This window comes from Mustela erminea, chromosome 7 (genome assembly GCF_009829155.1).
Source record: "Mustela erminea isolate mMusErm1 chromosome 7, mMusErm1.Pri, whole genome shotgun sequence".
In the NCBI taxonomy this organism is placed as follows: Eukaryota; Metazoa; Chordata; class Mammalia; order Carnivora; family Mustelidae; genus Mustela; species Mustela erminea.
The window spans coordinates 65714979-65736723 of NC_045620.1; the positions used below are offsets into that span (position 1 = coordinate 65714979).

The 21745-nt window shown below is 53.5% G+C and overlaps 1 long non-coding RNA gene across 3 annotated transcripts; it reads left to right on the forward strand.

Annotated features, from left to right (window-relative positions):
- The first annotated feature begins 8477 nt into the window (after positions 1-8477).
- Positions 8478-12595, forward strand: LOC116595498. Of its 3 annotated transcripts, XR_004287714.1 has the most exons (5): positions 8478-8948; positions 10441-10657; positions 11160-11457; positions 12008-12206; positions 12447-12595. It is a non-coding gene; the product is annotated as an uncharacterized LOC116595498 (long non-coding RNA). The 3 variants fall into 3 exon arrangements; XR_004287712.1 differs by having other exon boundaries at positions 10441-11457; XR_004287713.1 differs by lacking the exon at positions 8478-8948 and having other exon boundaries at positions 10152-11457.
- Positions 12596-21745: the final 9150 nt, after the last annotated feature.

A 21745-nucleotide genomic window follows, 5' to 3' on the forward strand; every position in this document is an offset into this window, starting at 1 on the left:
GCTGATGCAGTGGAACCCTTCCCTCCACCGTGGCTCCTGCCAGTCTTCCTGGCTTCAGGCCCCCGCACTGCGGGATATGGACCGACAGGACAGACGTATGGATTTTGGGAAGTGCTTGCTTAGTTAGGTTTGCTCAAGCTGCTGATAATGCCCCTCGCTTCCTTTTCAGCCTAGAGAGTAACCTCCACCTCCAGAAAGCCTCCCAGACTGCACATGTACATGTGGGTTGCTCCTTCCCCAGTGCCCAGCTCTACTCTGTTCATTGCATAGTGAGTGTGCACCACCCTGCAGTGCTCCCCAACCACAGACTCATCTTTATCCTCTCTCTTCCTGGACCCTGATTCCACCAAGAGTACACGTGCAGGCAGGCCTGGGTGGTATCTGGTTCTGCCCCTTTCGCACTGGGGACTTCAGACAGTTATTTATCTCTGAACTTTCCTTCCCTTATCTGTCGAATGGGTTAATACCATTACCTGCTTCTCAGGATGGGTCACTGAGTCAGTCATTGCTTGGCCCAGAGCCTGGCACACCATAACCGTGTAGCAAATGGTACAGATGGTTTCCACTGTTGTTACTAATTAGCAGGACAAGGGAAAAAGTGCTGACAACTCAGCCCTCCCATCCCTTCCCTAGAGTTCTCCTTCAGCTCAGCCCCTTTGTTCCCTCTGCCCTTATTCACATGCCTCTGCTCATCCCCTTTCTGGCTGTCTGCTCTCCCCACCTTGACAAGGTCTTGGGCAAGGTTGCCTGGTCCCTTTTCCCCACGGTTCCTCCCAGGACAATCCTCCCAGGACAGTCCCTTCCTCCCACCCCCATCCCCCGGCCACTGCCCAGTGCTGTCCACACGGGGCTGCAGTGCTCAGTGTCAGACTATTGTCAGCCCTTTCTCAGCGTGGCCTGCTCCGTTCACGTCCCATACATCAGGTGCCGTGGCTTGTTTAACAAGGCCCCGGAAATGTGCCCCCAGCCACACAGGGAATGCTGTGCTGAACCGGCAGGCTGGTACAGCGGGTCATCTGTACCAAGCCCTGCCCCCGTCCCTTCCTGTCTTTCTTGCCTCTGTATGGCTCAGCTTCCTCATCTGCAAAATGGGCACAATAATTCCTTCTTCTTCGTCATCTGGAGGAAGGGAGAAGAATGGGGTCAGCCTGGGAAGATGTGAGGAGCTGGAGATCCTGCTGTGCTCAAGGCAGGCAAGCCTGGCTGAGGTATTTAGGTGGTAGGGTACTGGGACACAACAGGAGTGAGGGAGGTAGGTCCGGCCTGCACCTTTCCAGCGGTCCTACACCTGTGCCTGAGTCCACAGTGCCCCCTGCTGGCGAGTCATCCCAGAAGCTCCCTGTGGGCAGCACCAGCCCCACCCTTGGGCTTTTCCCTAAGGTGACCACCCGGATTGCCTGGCCTCTGTCCTCAGGGAGCTCAGGCTGAGGGTCAACATGCACCCATGGCTCAGGAAGCCCAGGCTGGTGGTGGGGAGCCAGCGCCTCTGTCTGAGAAGGGAGCTTCCTAGGCCAGTGAATTCACCATTCTTCTCCCATTAAATCACCGAAATCTCTTCAGGAGAGAAAGGTCGGCAGTTCGGCAGCGAGTCGGAAATGGTGTGTTCAAAGCCCCGCCGCTAGCCCTTGATTAAGGCTCCCTCCCACCGCCCGCTACCTCCAACCATGGACCCTCTGGGGAGACTTGAGTGGAGGGTGGACGCTGAGAAACAAAGAGGGGCGCTGGTCCCCTACTTGCACTTGGGCTGGACCCCTCAGCAGCAGCCTCACCATCCAGACACAGTCCTCCCAGCACTGCAGAGCCCACGGCTGCCCGCCTTCTTACCAGGCCTTATCTCCCCAGCAGCAGCTTCCTTGTCTCAGCATCTCCTTTGCCTGATTCTGTGATGGGTGCTGCCGATTCACGGAGAAGCAACCCCCTCACTGGCCTTCCAGAACAGACATGCCACTGTTTCCCACATCTGCCCCTGCCCCTTCCTTGCCAGCATCTTCCCTGCTTGGTCCTTGAGGGCCCGCTCTGGAGGAAGGCAGCCCTCCATAACATCCCCCAGATTGAGATCCAACAGGCTGTGGCCACCTCTCCCTGGAAATTCTCCCCCACTCCCCACCCTGGATTCTGCTCACTGTTTTTAAGACTTTTCTCTCAAACTGTGATCTTCCCAGACTGCCTATATGAGGTCAAGATGGCATTCCTCCTCCAGGAAGCCTTCCTGGATGGATCCCAGCTTCAATTCCCCCGCCCCACTGATGTCAACCTTGTGTACAATCCACTTTGTCCTGGGTACATTTGCTGTTCTATCTGCCCCACAGGTGCTCCAGGCCACAGGAGGGAATACTTATGTCACCTCTTTCCCTGTACCGCTGACAAGATCATACCTGCTCCTTGAAGCCCACATGAACCAGTGGTTCTCCGCCAGGCATGGTTTTGCCCCCAGGAAACATTTGGCAATGTCTGGAGATAATTCTGGTTGTCATGACTAGAGGAGGGTGCCACTGGTGTGTCTGGTGGGTAGAGACCAGGGATCCTGCAAACCAACCTACAACACAGCCCCACGACAGCCCCGTGACAGCCCCGTGGCAAAGAAATAGCCAGCCTAAAATGTCAATAGTGTTGAGGTTGAGGAACCCTGATTTAAATGAATTCACAGACTAGGTATTAAAATAGTGGCCACAAAGTGGGTAATGGCAGTAGGGGAAGGGGACAGAGCTGGCATTTAAGAACAGCCTCCCCTCCATGTGGCCTTTTCAGTCCCCTGAGCTTCCCTACTGCTTGGTCAAGCCTTCTGTAAGAGGAGGCTGATCTTAGCCAGAGGAGGAGGAGCTGGAGCCTGTCTAGAGGACCCATGGGGAAGTGGGTGCTGTGTGGGGAAACCCTTTGGGAGCAAGGGGTAGCTTGGTCTCAGGTTAGTTATCTATAAAATGCGGATGAGTGTTCCCTTCCAGTCCTAATGATCAGAGGTTCTCAACTGCCTCTGGCTCTGCACAAGTCCTTCCCTGCAGCACCCCCCCGCCCCCCCCCCCCCCCCCCCCCCCGCCCGGCAAGAGACCTCCCTCAGGGCTGAGGGTGGAGTACCAGCCATCAGCCCCTTAAACAGATTGGGGGGGTGGTATTGTGGCTTTAATTGCCCTCCCAGGAAACAGCTGTAAGCACAAGAATGCTTTGATAGGCTTCATCAAAGCTGCTCCATATCGCCTGGGGACTGCCTGGGTGGGGGGCATGCAGGAGCCTTCAGCTGGGAACAGCTGTTATCCAGGCCCCCATGCAGAGGTGGAGGCTATGAAAGGTGCCCCCAACTTTGGTTGGGGTTAAGAATGTCCCAAGACTGGTTACCCCGAGGCAGGCCTCTCTAGAAGCTCTTCGGGGTCCTTCTCTGTACCCTCCCTGGGTGGGCTTAGGTGACCCATGGCCCTTGGCCTTTGAGGGGTGGCAGCTTTCCTCTCATGAAGAGTTCCTTCACAGGAGCAGCCCGAGTCTGATTCCCTGGGACAGGGGTCCACAAGGGGGGGTGGGCCAAGTCATCCCTTCCAGCCCCCTTCATCCCACAGGGCCTCTGGGCATCTGGTGAGTGGGGAGAAAGGGGCCCCTGAGCAAGTGTCTCCCCAGAGCTCACAGATCCGCCTCACAAGGATCCAAACCTGTCAGGAAAAGGCTTGGTCTTTGAGGACAACAAGCAGGAACCAAAACTAACTTGAAACCTCTGCCAGACAGCAGCCCTTCAGGACTTTCCACCATGAAAACGTTGCACTCAGCAGCCCCGCCCAGCGTACACACTGCAGGCCACACACACACCCAGCTGAGCGCGAATCAGGCTCACTGGCTCAAGGCAGAGGGGACACAGCCAATTCCAGCTGCACCCCCGGCCCTGTTGTATGTGGGTGCTCATCCTGAGCCCCAGATGTCCCAGGCAGTTCTGCGAAAACTTCTCCCAACTGTGCTTCCACCGGTGGCTAAAAAAACACCCAACGACTGCCCTGAAAGCATTCTCAAAGATTTTTGTTTCTTCCCATCTGGCTAATGCAACCGATTACCCGACAACTGGGTTCGGGAGAGCTGTCACCCCCAAGGGTGATAGCCATGATGGTGGTGGTGGCAGCAACAGCCTCGATCGCCAGCACTGAGTGCGTGCTAACTACCCCCCAGGGACTGTGTGCTCCGTGCCTTGCTGACACCACCTCATTCAACCCTCAAAGCCACCCTTCAGGTAGCTGCTGTTATTATGCCCATTTACAGGTCAGAAGACTGAGGTGCTGAGGAGCAAAAGGAACGTCTGTAGAGACACCAGCGTCAGAACTGGGGAGAAAACAGGTAGAAACATGATGGGCTATGGGTCAGTGCCTGGGTGGGCTGTGTCTGCCTTGGGACCCCTTGGGAGGACACCTCCCGCCAAGTGTGGTCCCACCCACACGGCCTGAACCACCTCTTAGCTCTTAGGTTAAACATTACCCTCTGATGTCCTTCTCCGATAGTGTGGAGTGTGTGGTCAGACCAGGGGCCCTGGGGCCTAGGGCCTGGGTTCTGGGCAGAAGGTCCGAGGGGAGGGCTGCAGGCGGAGCTGGGAACTGCTGAGCTGGAAGCCCTGGTTCGTTCTTTCTTTTTAAGTGTGGGAAGGACTCACCCAATACAAACACAAACGCAGATGTGAAGGTACATAAGCAACTTGATAAGAGTATTGTCATAGGAATTAGGACATTATCATGAGGACAGTTTGGAATTCATAAATGAGGCCTTCTCAGAAGATATCAATGCTAGCCCCAGTTAGACTGATTGTTAAAACATAAGGCTGAGCTAATCCAGAATATCTACATTCCAGATATTTGATTCTAGAATTAATCTTGAACTCCCTGTGAATCGACGCTTTTATTATTTTTATTTTTCTCCAGTTTGAGTGAGATATAATTGTATTAGCTTCACGCTGTGTTTAAGTTTAAGGTGCACCCAATGATTTGAAATCTGGAGAGATTGGAGAATGGCTATGACAATAGGGCTAGTTGATATTCATTACCTTACATAGCTGCATATTTTTTTTTCTTGTGGTAAGAACAATCTCTCCCATGTTTCTATGAGTTCTGGTTTTGTTTTGTTTGTTTTTCTTCAGATTCTACCTATAAGTGAGACCATGCAGTGTTTGTCTTTCTCTGTGTGGCTTTCTCTGCCGGGCCCTAGTTCTGAGAGCTGTGGGCACCTTTGAGGGAGGTTGGGAAGGAGGAGGGTGTGTCTAAGCCAGAGCCGGGCTTTGTCTTAGATAGGATAAGAGTGCTTAAGGAAAAAAGGCAGGGGTGAGGGAGGGGGAAGCATGAGGAACTTTCTGGAAATCTGTGCCTTTTGCCTTCTTTCTGAACTTCCCTTCTCCTCCCCTCACCCCTCCTCCCACCAAAAGCCAGGATCCAATTTCCTCTTTTTCTCAAAATACAACTCAAAACAGATTTAATCTCTGGGGATTGTTCTGAGAAGGAAACCTGTAGAGGCAAGTTGTCTCTGAACTTGCAAGAGAAATATATATATATCTCGAACATCTGAAAATAAAAAGTCCATGTGGTGTGTGAGGCCACTTGAACTTCTGGCTGCCGGCCACCTGTGTCCTCCCTGCAATAGAAACCAGCAAGGGCCCCATCTTGGGGTTGGCGGATCTCTCCTGTTCCCACCCCATGGGGACTTTTCAGAAATAACCATAGGGCAACTCTAAATCGGGTGAGGGACCAGCACCCCGTGACCCATGGTGGAAGTTAAGATTACAGATTCCTGGGCTTCCTTCCAGCTGAATACACTGGAATTTTCTAGAAGCCCTGAAGCTGCAACCAACCTGAGCAAGTTCAGTCTGCTAGCCAGTGGCCCCACTCGCTCTGGTGGGTGCTGGGAGCCTCTCTCACTCACTGCTTCGGAGACCAGCCTCTGCAATGGAACTTTCGAGCTCTCGAGAACTGCCACCTAATGTTTCAGTCATTCTGAAGTGAGGTCACATGTAATGGAATGGGTGTTGTTCGGTGTGTGAAACATGTGACCCCCTCTGGTGCCAGGTGTACTGAGGGCACAGGGCGACCCAGTAGGACATGCTGGAGTCACCTGACAGGTGGCGTTCCAGCCCATATTTGAGTGCTACAGGAATGATGCTCCCTGAACCCTTTCCTCCCATCACTCATGGCCACAGATGCGAAACAGATGGTCCCACAGAAAACCTGGGTCTTCTCGCCCTCTGGCACATGCTGTCTCCAATCCACCATAAGCCCCCTACCTGTGTCTGTGGGCCTCCCTACTGGGAGTCACCAGGCCAGCATTTCCAAAACTGTTTTTTGACAACATTAGTATGTCAAGGAATGTAATAAAACATCCTCCCACAAACATACAAAATTAGCAATATTTTCCTATAAAATGCATTTGGAAAAAATATGCATGAAAAGTGATGAAATTATGAATGCTCTTAGCATCATATGATGCTTGCTTCTACGCCAGCTTGCTGGGCCTTCAGACTTGAACAAGGACAGCAGCTCTGCAGGTTCTAGACTTGCTAGTCTCTCTGTAAGTTGATTCCTTATAATATATTTCTTTAGGGGTAGATATAGTTAGATAGATCCTATTGGGTTTGTTTTTTTGTTTTGTTTTGTTGTTGCTGTTGTTGTTTTTGAGAATCGTGGAAAGTGCAATAGCAAGAACAGGTGTTGCTATAACAAATAGCTAAAAATGTGGACACAATGTTAGAACTGGGTGATAAGGAAAGGCTGAAAGAGTTTTGAGACCTGTGCTTGAAAAATCCTAATCACCTTGAGGGGACATTTGGCAGGAATATGGACATCAAAGTCCATTCTGACGAGGGCTTCGGAAGGGGAAAAACTGCAGAGAATATAGCATTGTGGTAACTAGCATGTTGATGGAGTATGACTAGTAGAGATGCTTCTGGTAAGATCTCAGGTGGAAATGCCCAAGGTGCTCTTGGAAGCAGAAGGAAAGGCAATCCTTGTTATAAAGTAGCAAAGGATTTGGCTGACTTGTGTTCCAGGGTTTTGCGGAAGGCAGATCTTGTGAGTGTCACCCAGAGCATTTTTTTTCTAAGCAAAGTGTTAGAAGGGCGGCCTGATCCTTCCTTACCACTGATAATAAAATGTGAGAGATGGGGATGGGGGGCGAGGGGGAGGAATTGAAAGAATATTTTCAGCAAAAGGAAACCAGAACTTGAAGATTTGGAAAATCCTCAGCCTATCCATATTGCAAAACATGAGAAAGTGTGTTCTGGAGAAACACCAAAGATTTGGCTGGATGATCATTCTGTAAAGATGACCCACGAATTAATCAGCTGCCTCTGCTGAAGCCAGGAATAGGATTGGGACTATGGCAGCAAGGCACAGCCTGTGGGGACAGAAGGGGCCAGAGGAAATGGAATGAAGGAAGCCGCTCAGATTTCTGGATCTACAGGACAGAGCACTAGAGGATCCAATCTCGAACATGGTTGTCCTTCCAGAAGAGGGAAAAGTGACCATGAAAGCTATTTAGAGATCATAAGAGCTGTCACTCCTACCATAGGTCCAGGGGATGCCACTATCTCTTGGCTTCAGGGTGAGGGGCCCCTCCTCAGAGTGAGGGGGCCAGGAGGCCCGCCCAGAGCGGAGGGGGCAGGGTCACTGCTGAGGGCCTCAGAGGTAATGCTGCTGCCCCAAGGGGCACAGAGGGCAGAGCACTAAACTAAACAAGTTTGACCTGGAGCCTTAAGATCAAATAGAATTTGCCTTGTGGTTTCGGACTTGCTTAGTACCCTTCCTTCTTCTCAATTCTCCCTTTTGGGTGGGAATGTCTGTCTTTTGCCTGTCCCACCATTGTGATCCAGAAGCACGGAACATGTCTGGTCTCACAGGTTCGAAGCTAGAGAAGAATTCTGCTTTGGGATGAATCATACCTCCAGCCTCACCCAACCCTGATTTAGATGACGTTTAGGGAGACTTCTGACTTGATGATGGATGGGTCGACTTTGGGGCTGTTGAATGGTGTATTTTTTTTAAAGATTTTATTTATTTTTTATTTGTCAGAGAGAGAGAGAGAGCACAAGCAGGGGGAGCAGCAGGCAGAGGGAGAAGCAAACTCCCCGCTGAGCAGGAAGCCTGATGCTGGACTTGATCCCCGGACCCTGGGATCATGACTTGAGCCGAAGGCAGACGCCCAGCAACTGAGCCACCCAGGCATTGCAGAGTGAATATATTTTGCACGGGAGAACGATGTGAATTTGGGGAGCAAGATGGCAGAATGTTATGAATTGAATTGTGTCCCCCTAAATTGAAGACTTAACTGACCATGGGACTGTATTTGAGATGGGGCCTTGAAGGAGTAAAGATTAAATGGGGTCACAAGGGTGGGCCTTCTCTAACAGTACTGGTGTTTTTTTTTTTTTTTTTAAAGAGTATTTATTTATTTATTTGACAGAGACACAGCAAAAGAGAGGGAACACAAGCAAACGGAGTGGGAGAGGGAGAAGCAGGCTTTCCGCTGAGCAGGGAGCTGGATGTGGGGTCGGATCCCAGAATCCTGCGATCATGACTTGAGCCGAAGGCAGATGCCTAACAACTAAACCACCTGGATGCCCCTCCTGGTGCCTTTATAAGAAAGGACAACAGATTTCTCCCTCTCTCTCCTTGGGTGCACACAGAGAAGGCTACATGAGGGCCCAGCAAGAATGTGTGTTTGCAAGCTGAGGAGACAGGTCTCACTGGAAGCCACATCTGCCAGCACCTTAACTTGGGCCTTTCAGCCTCTAGAACAATGACAGAATACATTCCTGTTGGTTAAGCCACCCAGTCTGCGGTCTCTTGCCATGGTGGGCTGAGCAGACGAATACAATTCCTCACAACGTTGGTGAGGGAGGAGCCAGGCGCACTTGGATTTCAAGTTCCACTTTCATGGATTGCCTCACTCGGCCAATACAGAAGTTCTGCTATGGGTCAGACATGGTGCAGGCACTGGCTTCAATGGTGAGCAAAATGGTCGCCGTTCCTGTCCTCACAGAGCTTAAGAAAGTCATGGAAAGGAGACGCATGTTCACCAAATAACAGCTCAAATAGACAGAGATTAGTAACGGTGTTGAGGGCTGTAAGGGGATGTAATCTCGTCAAGGAGGTCAGGGACAAGTTTTCAAAGAAGTGACGCTGGACCTGAGACATGAAGGGTGATCAAGACTACACTAGGTGAAGTGGGGAAGGAAAAGTATCGCACACAGAAGGAACAGCATATGCAAAGGCCGCTCCCACCAAGGAGGGAGTTGGTGAGCGTTCAGGGACCAAGGAGAATTCTGCCCTGCCTGGAATGGAGAGGAGACGGGTGGGCAGATGGCATCCAAGATGAGGCTGGCTCTCTCCTGCTGGCTGGACCACAGCAAGGTTTTGTCACAGGAGCAGTAGGAAGCCACTGATCTCTCTTAACCTGGGATTTGGCATGGTCAGATTTGCATTTCTAGAAGATGCTTGTGGAGGGTGAGACCGCTGAGGGGGTTAACGCAGAAGTCCCGGAGAGGTGTGCAGAGGTCTTGGACCAGACTGGTGGCTACAGACATGGAAGGAAGGGCTGGATTGGGCAGCTGTCTGGGGAGGCGAGGGGTAAAGTAACTGGGCTTTGGGAGATGTGGGCAAGCAAGGAGTCAGCCATAACCTGAGTTCTCGGATTTGAGCTCCTGGGTGGGTGGTGGTGCCACTCACAAGGGAGAGAAGATGGGGAGGACCAAGTCAGGAGTGGAGGCAACTACTTACCTAATTGGGTGAACTTAAGCAGGTTACTTTGAAACCTCTGTGTGCCTCAGTTTCCCCACCTCAGTACTAAACGTGAGGTAATGTACGAAGAGACCCGCTCAGCGTAGCCGCTTCTGTAGGTTGGGGCTTCCCGCCTTTCCCTCTGTGAGGTGGCCTGGCCAGAGGCTACTGTTCCCATTTTAAGGATGGGGAAACTGAATCTCGGTAAGGCTGGAGTCTCACCCAAAGTCACACACTGTTGGATCCAGGCTTCCAGAAAGGTCATGGGAAGAGCCTTCCTGCATTGCCAGGCTGCTTTCCATAGCAGCACACAGATCTCCGGAGCAGAAAGCGTGCACTCATCAGCAGCTGTCATCCCTGGAAGCCTGGGATGGGGCAGGAAGAGAGGAGAAAGTTCAGGTGGGAAAAGGGGGGTTGGGGGAAAGGGGATGAGGGAGCGCTGGCATGAGGGCAGGCCCACAGTCCCTAGAGAGACAGGCCGTTAAACACTAAATTCATAGAGGAGCCAAACTCCAACACGCAGGCTGGTCACAAGGTTTAGTCTTTACTCACATGAAGTCCAAGGTGGGTACTCTGACTGGCAGGAAGCCTGCCTCTAAGGGGAGATCGGGGCACTCCAGCTCCTTCTGTCCCCAGGACTCCGCCATCTCCTAGGCCACGTGATCGCGGCAGCAGGGGAAAGAGAGGTAGACGAGGCACATGTGTTTCTTCATGTCCTCAGCCCACAGGAGAGACGCATGGCTTCGGCTCACACTCCGTTGGCCACCCTTGATGACGAAGGAGGTGGAAGTGTAGTCCAGCTCGGTGCCCAGGAAGAGGAGGACATGAGTTTGGTGACCAGTTACCCAGGCCTTCTACAGTAGGTCAGGGCTAAGCTCAGTCAAGGGGGCACGGTGCACCCAGGCTCTGCTGGAATTTCCCACGCGGACCAGCTCCAGGTAAGTAAGTTGAAGGAAGCAGGATTGATTCCAGGGCACTGGCTGACCATTAGCAAGGTTAAGGGCTATGAAAACTGTCTCTAGCCGAGGCCAACGGGAAACCTGTCCTGAAGGCCTCAGGAGAGCACTCTGTGAGGAGTTTGTGAGAGAAACCACCTGGACTGCACCTACCACAGCATTTGTGGGCTGGCAGAGAGAGGAACCTTGTGAACTGTAACTGGGCGGCCTTGACGAGAGGGAAGCCTCCCTGAGAAGGGACATTTGGACAGAGACGCAAAGATGCTGAATCATAAGGACACCTGTCCGAGGGCAACGGGAGCAGCAAGTCCCAACCCCCTGTAGTAGGAGCAGGCCTGCAGTGTTGAGGACCCTGCTGCAATAATCTGGGCTAAACGAGAGACAAAGGTGGTGACCGTGAGCAGGGGCAGGGGGAGAAGTGGTTAGCTTCTTGATCTATTTTGTATGCTTATCCCTCCTTACCTCACTTCCTTCCTTTTTTCAGTTTTCTCATGAAGACACACTGAGGTGTTTCCACATCCGTGCCCTCTTCTAGACTCTACACCCTTTGAGGGTAAGGCCTGGGCCTGGCTTCTCTCCCTACCCTCACACCTGGCCCGGAGAGGGCCCAGTGCCAGCGCCCAGCAAACAAGCCTGTGGAGAGACAGCACGTCCTCCTGAGTCATCAGATTTCACGGGGCTGAGCCGAAGCCCTGCTTGTCAGCATGTTGCTCACTGATGGGAAAAGCTTTCCTGTGGTCTAGACACTCCTGACTCCAGTCTAAAGAGACCTTCTAAAGAAGGTCAGTGTGTCCAGTGGAAGGAGATGGGGCTTTCCCTCCCTGAGCTCACAGACCTACCTGCTGGGAAGACAGCTTCACGGGTTCTATTTTTTCCTGGATGTTCCCACCTGCTGACTTCCCTGGATGTGACAGGATACACAGAGAGCTGTGTCCAGCAGGGATCCTGGGCCCCAAGCAGTCTAGCCCTGGGCTCCCACACTGCTGGGCTCTGCACTGCTCGCTCACTGCCTTGTGGGTGGGATCCCCAGTGGCTTTGCGGGGCGGCGGTGGGGGGGGTGCCTTGAGCTTGGTTGTGGCAGGCTTTGTTTAATCTGGGCCCTTCCCTGCAACACCTCTGCCTCCCCTGCCCCCGACTTGTACAGGAACTTGGGTACAGCTGATGTTTACAACCCAGCAGCCCATGGACTTGAGAGGGCTTCGAGAAGCCCTACAGCCTTAAATTCAGCACGTTGCTATAGGCTTCCGGCTTTCTCCAAAATCGCATTCTGAGAGTCATGGGTTTCCTGTGCTCTCATGCCACAAATTAATCGCCATTTCACTTTTCCCACAGGTTTCATCCCTCATCCTGTGTGCAGGGGCTCACGGTGTAGTGGTTACAAAACCCGTGAGCTCTGGAACCGGACAGACCTGAGTGGGCATCAGAGCTTCCATTCTTCCTCGAGAAGCTCTCTGGGCTTCAGTTTTTTCATCTGTAAAATGAGCACAGTCATAGTATCTCCCCAGGAGCTCAGCTGTGACGATGAACTGGGGTATGACTTCGTGCCTGGACCCACGATCATGCAAAGCTATCCTTGTCCTTAATCATAACTCCCAGCGAGGCAGGGCTCAGGGCTGGTGCGCATCCCTGCAGGCTCTGAATCCTGCCCTTCTTTCCACCAGCCTCTCAGTCCAGTTCCACGTTGGGCCAGAGCAAAATGGGAAAGCTGTGCGTGTTCCGGGCCTCTGGGGGAGTCTTCGAGTGGCTGAATCTATCAATGATTCTTCTGCAGGTGCCAGGACCCGACCGCCCCATCCTCGCCCAGCGCCAGAGTCTGCCTGCCAGACCCTTGTCAGCGGTTACAACCAGCAGCTGCCTCCCGCTGCCCGAGTTTTATCAAAAGCTCAGTTGAGAGAAATAAAGTTCATGGGGGTTATTTAAAGGCCATGCATTCCATCCATTCTTCCAGATGAGACTTATCCCTGAATCGAGTCGGGCTCTCATGAAGCTGAGTTGCTCTTGGACCACATGATTTAACTGCCACAAAATCTTTATTATGTCCCTCCCTTATGATGGGGCTTTGTGGAAAAATGGCTGGAAGAGGCAGGCTGCTGCGTTTATTTTGGGATGCTGCTGTTGCTAGTTCCTGCTGCCCCAGTCCGTGCTCTCTGTAAGACCTAGAGGGAAATATATTTTAGGTTCTCGTTCCTGGCAAAGCTCTGTATCCTCAGAGCAATCGGTGGGCTTCTGACCTCTGGGCAAGGGGACTTGGGAAACTGACCCCCATTCTCATTTTACTTGGGCTGCCTGGAAGCTCGGATGCGGGGTTCAACTAGAAGAACCCTCAGGGATCTCTTGACCTGGTACGCAAGGGAGATGACTTCTATCCAGACACTGATTTCTAACAGATGGGATCGTTAGGAGTTATTATGATTATTTTGTATGTGTCTCGTTCGTTGCTTCGGGCTTGAGTGGGACCAGAGTGGGACCGGAGTTCCTGGAGAGCAACACAGGGAGAGCTGGTTGGGGTGGGTGGGAGAAGCACCAGGGAGGAGAACACAAAGGTCTGAAAATGGCACAAGCTCGGCGGCGGCGGGGGGCGGGGGGGAAGTGGTTTCTAGGCCGCCATGGAGGTGAGGGAGGTCTGGTCTTCCTGAACCAGAGGGTGCGAATAGGGATTTTTCCATGAATTTGAGAAGAGAACTGCAGCCCTTGCTCAATTTGAAGTTCTCCCTAAAGCCCCCTCTGGCTTTCTGGGTATTTCTGTGATGTTGTGAAACACTGAAACTGGCAGTGTCTCCTTTCTCTTCCTCTTCCCTCCCTACCCGAGGCCCTCCCACCGCCTTTTCCCGTTCCCTTCCTTGCCCCCTCTCCAGTGACCACGGTCCTCGGTCCCTCCCCGGGTCCTACTGTGGCTGTGCTGCTGCTGGAGCAAACAGAGGCGGCGAGGACTTTGGACCCCCCGCGGGAAAGCCAACACTAACTGAACGCTCTACGCTGAGCCACACATTTAGGAACCGACATGACCGTCATTTATCTGATTTATGTTCGGGGGTCCTGTGCCGCGGCAGCTGGTGGCACATTTCCCGTGCTGTCCCGGCCAGACCCCCTCACCTAACCTGTTTGCGTGTCTATCTCGGACAGGCTTCTCAGCTCCCGTGCTATTGATGTGAGGGGGAGCGGCAGAAACTCTTTGCTGTGGGGCCTGTCCTGTGCCTTGTAGGGTACCTGGCAGCATGCTTGGCTTCTGCCCTCTGGATGCCAGGAGCAGCCTCCACCCCGTGACAGTCAAAAAGGTCTCCAGACGTTACCAAATGTCCCCTAGTAGAGATGGCAGGGCACTGTCCCCGGGCTGGGAATGACCATCCCTTCCGCCATTCCTCGCTGACATCTGTCCTGGACAGAAACCTCTCTGGCGTCCCGACTCCGTATCCAGTTTGTGCTTCTTCCTGCCGCTCTGTTCACTGCCTGCTCACCTCTGGGCCCACTTTTCTCTTGGGGTCGCCATCTGCTTCTGACTAGCAGAGGGCAGTCCTTGCACATTCCAGGTGTCAGCGCCATGTTGGTTTCGACTTCTGTGGCCTTATCCCTTTTTGTCAGCTGTCACCGTGCAACTGAGGACTCGCAGGCCCAGAGTGTAGGATGTTAGTGTGTGGCAGAGGACCCAGGACACTAGCCCAGGCCTCTGGCCCTGGAGCCCAGGCCGTTGAACGCCCCCCCCCCCCCGCCATCCTGCCTCCAGCCATATCCCTTCTTTCCAAATGTGCCTGTGCCTCTTCCTGAATGTGCCTGCAGATCAGGCACAGAAGCCCAGCGTGGGCAGGGAGGTGGCTTGCTGGAGGTCACATGGCGCCACCTGGACCCCTTTGATGGGATGCCAGGTGTCTTGGATGTTGGATTGGCCTTTATTCGGGTCTAGAAATGGCCAAGTGATGTTGCCTAAATGTCTGACAGGAGCCACCAGCTCTGGTGAGTGGAGCAGGTACAGCGAGGGCTCTTTGCTAGCTCTGCCTGTGGAGAGGATTGGCAGGGCTCACAGACTTGGAAGGGGCAAATTTCTGGCTGTGCACTTACCGTCCCGGGTCTCTATGGGCTGTGATACCCTCCGTGCCTTGAGTGCCGGAGGAAGAGCACATTTTACCAGGCCCCCTCCGATGATTGATGAAGGGGGGACAGAGGGCACGGTGGAGGGGCTTTGTTCCCTAAATGCCATTCACATGACTCTCTGACCTCGGGGCTCTTCCCCTTTCTCTTGTCTTTCTCCTTCACTGCATTCGGCTCTGCTACAGTTTCCCTTCTCTGTTTTTCTTTTCTCAATTCACACAAAGCCCTCAGAGGGCTAGAGCAGCCCCCCCGGGGCCCCCTGCCTCTGACTGAGGTTGGTTTCCAGTTCCTGGACTGCGGTCCTGGGGGCCGTGTGCCCTGGAGTGCATGTGGAGGCCTCGGGGGACCTGGAAGGGAGCAGGAAGGTGCTTCTGGCTTAGAGCTTCATCTTCAGTTTCTAGAAGACTTGTCTGCAATGGTTCTAAACTGACTGCTGGGTCAGAATCGCCTGGGTAACTTTCCAAACAGTCGAATAACCAGAATCCGACCTGAGATTCTGATCTCCTTGTTCTGGAGTGAGGCCTGGTGACTGATATGATGTGAAATCTCCCCATATGATTCTGATGAGTGACCAGGAGTGAAAGCCAGTGTTTTAGTGAGGGTTGAGTGTCAGAGAGAGAGCACGGGATGGAGTTTAGGAGATCTGGGTCCCAGTCAGACAGCCCTCAGCCAGCCTTGTGTCCCTGGGCAAAGCCCCTTCTTTCTCGGGCAGGAGTACCCCAAGGAGAGATGACAGATCTATGGCATTTTAGACTCGGAAGGGGCCCAGAAAACCAGCCAATGCATCCTTTCATTCTAGAAACCTGAAGCCTCTGTGTGTGGACATGTGGGGGCAGTGTGTAAGTGGACGGCCAGGGGTCCCACGGGCTCTGCCAGGTCAGGTCTGCAGGCAAGGATTGGGCTGTCTCCTCCCACTGACTACACTCCACAGGGCCCCTCAGGAAGTTCTCTCTAGATTAGACCTTCGGGGAGATTGTGTCCCTGAGAGCGAGTACCAGTGGGTCTCCCCACTGTTTACTGGGGGAGGAGGCTAGCCTTCCAGAGCCTGGGTGGGGGAAGCAATGGCTAGAGCCAAAGGGTGTTGCTCTCAGCTTCGATTTGCAAGAGAACTTTTGCAGAGCTGCTGACTTTTTGCAGCTGTTTTGCCGGGCCCATGGACTGAAAGGGGAAGTTTGGCTGCATTTAGAAAGTTGTCCACAAAGAGGAATGGCGGGGGTGGGGGTGAGGAGGGTGGCTGCGTTGCAGAGCGGGAGGAGGAAGGTGGGTGATCTGGGAGAGATGCCAGCAAGGGCCTGAAGACAAGGGTTTGATTTGGGCCCACATGGTGTCACTTTGGAAGCTTTTGGGGTTGGGGGGGTAGTTGGGGGTAAAGCGAAGGAGACAGAAAAAGGAAAGAAAAGAAAAAAGAAAAGAAAAGAAAAGGAGGGGGCGGGGAGAATGAGTTCCCAGCCCGGGAGTCTGGCTCTTTCTTAGATTGGAAGCAAACACTGAGTGTGCTGGGAGCATGGCCAGCCCTGCCCCCAAGGCCCAGTGAATGGTTTCCTCTAAAGGGGTACAGGGAGATGGTGAGAAGTGCAGAGACAGAGAGAGAAGCTTTGTCAAGATGGCTCAGCCCCACAGTGGGGGATGCTCCCCGCTCCCCCCAAGGTGCGTAGAGATCTCTGGGCAGCTTGAGTCCTTCGGTCCCTGAGGCCAGGAATGCATCTGACCCCTCCCTGGACTGACCGGCCCCATGGCAGCAGCAGGAACAATACTGCACAAGGCTCCCAGCCCCAGGCTTGGACTCCTGGAAGAGTTCCAGGGCCTTGGCTTTCTGTTCCTGCTAGTAGTCCCACTATCCAGTAACGAGTGTCCCAACCCCAGAAACCAGGAAGAAAACCAGAGCTCCCGATGACCATTCTGGTCACGCTCCCCCTGCCCCCACCAAGCCTGCTGTTCCCTCTCAATCTCTGGCACCCTCAGGATGCCACACTCTGCTGTCCCCACGCTAAGCCTTGTCCATGTGTGTATGTGAAGCTGCAGCGAGGGGGTGGGGGTTGGGGGGCTCCAACTTTGGTCCAGAGTTCTCTTACAGAAGGTCCTGCCCCCACAGGAAATTTGTCGAACAAAGCTTCTTGTCCCAAGTGACTCCAACTGATGGGACCATGAGAAGAGGACTCAGCAGCAGAGACTCTCCGTCCTAACACAGACCATGTCACACAGGCCACAGAGACAGTGCCAATGCCTTTTCAGGGACACGGCAGAGTCAGCAGCCTGAGGGACTGGCTTTGAGGATGGGTGGAAAGGGGGAGCCGTTAGGGGCAGCCTAAGTCACAGGGTCCCCCGGGGGAACTCTGCTGTTTTGATGGTGAGCATCCAAGGTCAGAAGCACAACTCTCAAAGAGTTTGCTCAGTATGCCCTTGGCACAGCAGGCAACTTGACTCAGCTCAACAAGACTTTTAGTGAGTGTTTCATGGGTGTCTAGAGCACCAGATTTGGGCGCTCCACTGTGCTAAATGCTAGGGATGTAGGAGAGTGCAAACCAGACATAGTCCAGGGCACAGGCACTTGAGAAGGGCCCATGTGGGTCCGTGCTCCTCCTGAGCCCATGAGGGCACCCACTGGGGGAAGGAGAAGGAGGCTCGGCCCTTCCCCCTGTGGTCTTATTGGAGACAAGAGACAAGAGTCACCCACATGAAATACTCAGAGAACAAGGCACCGTCAAAATAGATGCAATCCTGGTTCTTCTAACCACACATTGAATTGTACATGGCCAAGTTCAGGCCGTGTATGTATGTGCTCTGGGTGGACCCTACCAGGCTGCCCCACTGGAGGTGAGGCACTTTCCAAGCTTTATAGAAGGATGGAAAAATCTGATTAGGGGAGTCTGACTGCTGACCTTGAGAAAAATCACATGAGTGTGCTGGCCTGGGAAGTTTGTCTGGACTCGGCCATCTTTCCTGTCTTTTCTTTCCATTGGCCAGCCCCTCTCTTTCTCCTTCCATTGCACTCAGAGCTGGAAACCTTCCATGGCCAATGGGCAGACGCCAGGTTTGGCTGAATGCTTACGGTTCACAAGGCCCGGTGCTAGCTGCAGTTGGATTATATAGAGCACAGGCCTTACCCTTAAGGACTTTTCAAACCAACTTGGGTTCACAAACCACTATAACGGAAGATAGTGAAAGCCACTTGTCATGCACCTGAGTGGGAGCGGGAACCACAGGAGACTTGACGCCAAGCCCTGGGTATGGAATTTGAAATACAGATGCTGTGCTGTGTGTGCACGCTTAAATCTCAAACTTCAGAGAAATTATAAGAATGTTACAAGTAATTTCTGTAAGCCTTTTCTCACCGATTATTTACATTTTGTGGACTCATCTGAGAACGCTTCAGAGGCATGTTTGCCCCTTTGTCCTTCAATACTTCAGTGTGTATTTCAAGGACATTGTTTGACAGCTAGTGGTTCCCTTATGGCTGAGCCTTATTTCCAGACCCCATCGGATCACTCTACACCCAGACCCCATCGGATTACTGAATGGCAGACAGCCTCTTTTTCTGCTTGGTGCCCCTGCTGGTGGTCTAGCCGGTCAGGGCTGCCTCAGTCACAGGGCCCCCAGGGAAGGTCTACTGGCCATGCCTGAGTTGACCTGCAACCAGACAGCCTGTCAGTCCCCTGAGAGGCCTGGCCAGGTCTTGGCTGAGCTGTTCTCTTCTCCTTCACTTTGCTTTTGAGTTTTCTGTACATTCTCCCAGCCACAGATGTGAACACTGGAGGACACTGGCTTTCTAGTGTGCAACATGGCCCGGCAGAAGCGGAGGGAGCTTGGTTGGGCACCCCCGCCGGGCCTTGGAGGCCAGCCCGGGCTCTTCTGCAAATACAGGGAGGCTTCCTTTCCCTCCTTCGCAGGACGAGGCCCTATGGCTTGGTCTGTGGCCCTGCTCAGGACTGGCAGTCTTAGGCTCAGGGAACATTTTCCAAAGAACAGCCGAGGGACAGAACGTCTCCATGAGGTGGACTGGGATGGGCAGGGCTCTGGAAAGGCCCTGCTTGTTCTGGGAGGTGTTCAGGATGCTGAGGTTTTGGAAATCCATGCTGGTTGTTCATGACTGCTGTCGGCTTCGGGAGGAGGAATGAACGGGGGCGTGTTGGCACATGGTGGCTGGTGGCAAAGGGGAAGCCCAGCACTGCTGAGCTGGGGACCAGGCCCTCTGAGAGGCCTGGGGAGGGCGCTGAGCTTTGAGGGGGAACAAAGGGCTCACCCCTGGAGTCATGAGACTCACGTCCAGTGAGCCTTGGCTGGAGCTCTACCGACCCTGGGCCTAGACACAAAACCAATGTGATCTCTGGACCAGCACTCAAGCGTGCCTGGGATGGAGTGGGTTGGAGAAACCTCAGTGAACCCATGAAACAGAGCATGCTGGAGGCATTCAATGAGGCAGATCAGTCTCACACAAGGAGAGGCCAGAGAAAGGAGAGAACAGACGGGGCCTGCACAGTCAAGAACCGCTCTGGGGAGGAGGTAAATCCTCCCTTTCCAGCTGCCTCTCCCTTCTGTTCTGCTTTTGCACACAGCCAGCACACCCAGTTCCAGCCCTGCTCTGTCATCGCGGACGAGCCGGTTTACCTCCTTGGGCCTGTTTCCTTCTCTGTGAAATGGGAAGTGGGGCGATTGCACTGGCTCCCCGCGGCATGCTGAGAGGGAATCTGGCATGGGTGGGCTTCCGAGGTGCTCGGAGACTTAGGAAAAGTAGCCCCGGCCCAGACTTTGAAAGGCTGCTTCGGCCTAGGTATTGTTTGGAGTGAGCTCCCCGGTGGTGCCTGGAAGGGAAGCCAGGTGACCAGGGGGTCTTCCACATCCGAGCTCCCTGACTTCACCTCAGGCTCGGCAGAGGAAGATGCGGGCCTTTATTTCATGGACTCATTCTGCCTGTTATCTGGGATGGCCTAGTACAGGTGGGGGCACCCTGCCCACCCCCCCAAGCCCCCCCCCCCCGCCCGCCGGCCAGCCAGCCAGCCACCGGCCCCTCCCACTCGGGAGATGTGCCACGCTCAGGGGGCGCCAGAACGCACCCCCTTCTCCTTCCCTAAGAACTAGCCTCAATGCACCCATTACCATTTCCATGGCGCCCTTCTCCAGGGCCCCATGGAAATCTCAGAGGCTTTCTGAGGACTTGTGTAGACTTCAGAAAAGACCCCGGGCCCCCTGCCCACCCCAGGCTCGCTGGCCGGCTCTAATCCCGCTCGCTCGGGGCGCAGAGACAGAGCTCCCTCTCTCCTCAAGGCCTGGGCGCTCACTCTCCCACAGAGCTGACGTTTCTCTGCGGCCCAGCTGGCTGCAGTTTTTAGAAATAACAATATCCCCGGGGGGGAGGAGCGGCGGGGTGAATGGGCGCCTTTGTCCGGGGCCCTGTGAAGCCCGATTAATTATGCGCTGCGGAGCGCGGGCAGCGCGGAGGCCCGGCCCCCGGCGGCTGAAAGGCCCGGGCTTGGGAGCCCGGCCCCGGCTCCGCGCGGCCGCACAAAGGGCCGAGAATTAGAAAACCGCCAATTACCCCGCATTTTGTATTTGCCCTTGTCTCGCTGACACTGCGGACGGCCCTCCCCGGGCGGCTGCACTTTGAGGGTTTTCAAGCCCTTTCTTGGTTACCAGGGGCGACTGGGCAGAGGGCCGGGGGTTTGGGGAGAGCGGGAGACTTGGGTGGGATCGCGGGCGGCTGGGGCGCTTGGGGTGGGGGGGAATCGGCACTGGGGACATGGGTCTCCAATCGAAGGCTCTCGCTGAAGCTAGAGGCTGTGGAGAATGCAGATTCCCGGGCTCCACTCCAGAGGCCTCCCTGACTCAGTCGGTCTGGGTGCCCAGGCTGCATTTTAACAGGCAGTCCAGATGATCTGATTTTTTTTTTAATTGAAATAGAATTATAAGTGCCCAGATCTTACCTGTTGCGGGTTTATGCGTTTTGACAAACGTAACCTACATCCTATGAAATTATAGTGCAAATCTAACATTCGAGAAACTTCCGTGGATCCTCTTTCCGAGGCTCCCTCCTGCCCCCCGGCACCTGTCCCTGGCCTCCAAGAGACCACTGTTCTGACTTTTGTCATCATGTTAAGTTTCACCTGCTTGGAGATTGTGATAAGTGGAGTCATATGGCATTCACTCCTGTTTCTGACCTCTCGCTCAGCCTAAATGTTTTTGATGTCCACCAATGTTGCCTGTATCAGTAGTTTGGTTTCTTTGTGTTTATCGGTTCACCTGTTGATGGACACCTGGACTGCTTCCAATTTGGGGTTGTTATAAATAAAGCTGCTATGATCATTTGGTAGGAGTCCCTTTTGTGGACATATGTTTTATGTCTGGGTGGTAGATCTCTAGGAGTGGAATTGCCAGGTCATAGGGGAGGGACTTAGCTTTAGTGGGTACTCCCAAAAGACTTTCTAAAGTGGGCATACAATTTTGCATCCCCACCAACAAAGTCTGAGAGTTCCAGTTGCTCTCCTTCCCAGTCAGCACTTGGTGTTGCCCATCTTTGTCATCAGAGCTCTTCTGTTGGTGTGTGTGCTGATAGCTCATGGTAGTTTCCAAGCAAGGGGATTTTAATTGCCGATCTCCTGTGACCACACTTGGGGAAAACTCCTGTCTGGTGTAGTTCTTGCCCTTGCTGGCGAGTACCAGAGGGTAAATGACCCCCAAGCCCATTGCTCATTGGGCAGAGCCAGATGATTACACAGGACTCCTAATTACCAAGCAAATGCTCTCTTCTTGCTATGATGTTGTCCCCTTGGCTTACACCTAGTGGGCCTGTGCATGTGTGCTTCTGAGTGTGTGTGTGAAGTGTGGGTCTTGTTCTGCCCAGGACCATTCCGAATGGATGTGGAAGGGCTTTTCTTTTCTTTTCATGTTTATTTATTTTTTAGTAATCTCTACACTCAGGGTAGAGTTTGAACTCACAAGCCTGAGATCAAGAGTACCATGCTCTTCTGACTGAGCCAGCCAGGTGCCCTTGGA